This window comes from Falco biarmicus, chromosome 7, assembly GCF_023638135.1.
Source record: "Falco biarmicus isolate bFalBia1 chromosome 7, bFalBia1.pri, whole genome shotgun sequence".
NCBI lineage: Eukaryota > Metazoa > Chordata > Aves > Falconiformes > Falconidae > Falco > Falco biarmicus.
This window is the reverse complement of record NC_079294.1, coordinates 3,760,029-3,762,033: the sequence shown is the minus strand read 5'-3', so window position 1 is coordinate 3,762,033 and position 2,005 is coordinate 3,760,029. Positions and strand designations below refer to the sequence as shown.

At 43.0% G+C, this 2,005-nt stretch overlaps 1 long non-coding RNA gene across 2 annotated transcripts in view; it reads right to left on the bottom strand.

The window, feature by feature from the left end:
- Nucleotides 1-673, bottom strand: part of LOC130152026 (uncharacterized) — a 7,470-nt gene extending 6,797 nt beyond the window's left edge. For both annotated transcript variants that reach the window (XR_008822857.1, XR_008822858.1), the window contains exon 1: nt 371-673. This is a non-coding gene — a long non-coding RNA (uncharacterized LOC130152026). The remainder of the gene's footprint in view (nt 1-370) is intronic.
- Between the last annotated feature and the right edge of the window lie 1,332 nt (nt 674-2,005).

Genomic DNA, 2,005 nt, shown 5'->3' with positions numbered 1-2,005 from the left:
ACGCAGCCAGGAGGAAAGCGTGAAGCCACAAAACCAAGCCTAGGCTGGCCAGCTGGAGAGTAGTGCCCCACCAAGCTCCAGCCACAGGAAGGATTTTTCAATCAGTTTCTCTTTCAGGTTCACACTACATTTCTGATTGCATGTATGAAGCGTACTAATTAGAAAACATCATCAGCTTATGCATAGTATCACGTAAAGCCTGAATACCCCATGAGCAGTGCTGGGCAGTATTTATCCCTGCCAGTGCTGAAGGTGTTTTATTAATATATGGTTAAATAAGTCTTCCCTGGAATAACTGGAACCCCTTGGCATATATCTGGGAAACCTGTCCCCCCACGTTGGGACGTGGTCTGTGTCGAGGCTGACTTACCAGCCACAGGAGCACGGTCAGGCAGTGCCGCAGTGCTTCTCACTGATGGCGCAAACAATTCCCACGGCTGCTGCTTCGTTCCCAACCGGCTCAGCTCGCAGAAATGCTGAAGGCGTGCTGACATTGAACGGTTGAAGTCCTTCACTGCCCCATCTCCTGGTTTCTCCCCGTGTGACAGCTTTTCCACTAAGCAACACGACTGGCTGCAGGAGAATATTTCAGCATGGAAATATGGAGACGTGGTAACTGAGGGATCTGCGCTGGGGATATTCAAAGAAGAATGACATGAGGCCAGGCCAACCTTTCTCTTCAGGTAAACACATCGTGAGGGTATATATCTTATTGAGTAAATCCTGCTTACTAATACATCCCTTAACGCAGCAAGCTAAGAGCTTATCTTGTAAGCCTTGTACCATGGCAGTGGCGTGCTCAGCTGAAGAAAAGAGAGTCAAGGAAAGTATTCAGTGCCGTGAGTGGCTAAAGGATGGAAAAAGATTAATATATGAAAAATCTGCCATGGGTCTCAGTTTCAAAAACATGTACAAATCTGCCATATGTGCCACCATCCCAGCTGACTGACGGCTCTCTCTGTGGCCACTCTGCCAAGCTATAAAGAAAACTGGAACAAAAGTACTGACTGCCTTGTATAAAGCATCAGGTGTATAAGTAAAAAGGGTTAAAATGGGAGACAAACATTTCAAAAGCCAATAATTTGTGCTTTTGACATTAATTTTTAATATATATTTTTTAAATTATATTTTAAATTAATTAATATTAATTTATTAATAAGTTAAAAATTAATTTATATTTTAAAATAGCCCTATATATGTTTTTGACGGTCTCCCTTAAAAGACATTTCACATTTCTAGAAGCAGACTTATGCCCGGCTATAGGTTTGATAAAACTTTTGATGGTGTAGGAACAGCCAATATTTTGAAAGTGGAACTGAAGAAAAATAAAATTAAGAAAAAAATCATTAACATCATCCTTGCCTTTTTAGAAGGAAGAAGAGAGAAAGCCAGTGCACTACAAACCATGCACATCAGAATTTCCCCCGCTGTACTGTAACCAGAGCTGCTTGTGCAGAAGGCTGGCCCTCGTCCCTCTCAATCGGGAGTTGGTGGTTGCTGTTGTTAATTACCTGCACGTCAAAGATAGGCTCTACGTGACCAGGACTGAAGCCCAGAATCAACTGGAAAGGGAAGGCTGTCAGCGAGATGCAGAGCTCTTATTAAGGGCTTCTGAGCTGCCCGCCGTACCTCTAACCCCCCGCTGTCACTTCCAGCCACTCCGCTTTCCCCAGCGATGTAAATCAGGAATGCTCTCCTGAAATCAGGGAAAAGGCAGGAGAGTTAAGGCTAGACAAAGGGCATGGAGAATCAGACCTGTCTTCCAAAGGGCTGTTCTGGAGACACAGCAGCCCTGCACTGCAGCAGGGAAGGTGAGAAAGTACAAAACCTTCCACAACAGTCAAGGAAACAAAGCAAACCACAGACAAAGCACTTTTCTCTCTCTGTAAAATTACCAATTTTTAAAAATTGCTTTTATATAAAAAAGAGCTTTTGAAGTTCAAATTATTTTTTTAAAAAAAAGGTGAAAAAGCAGCATTTTTTCCTATGACCAAAGCCAGTTATT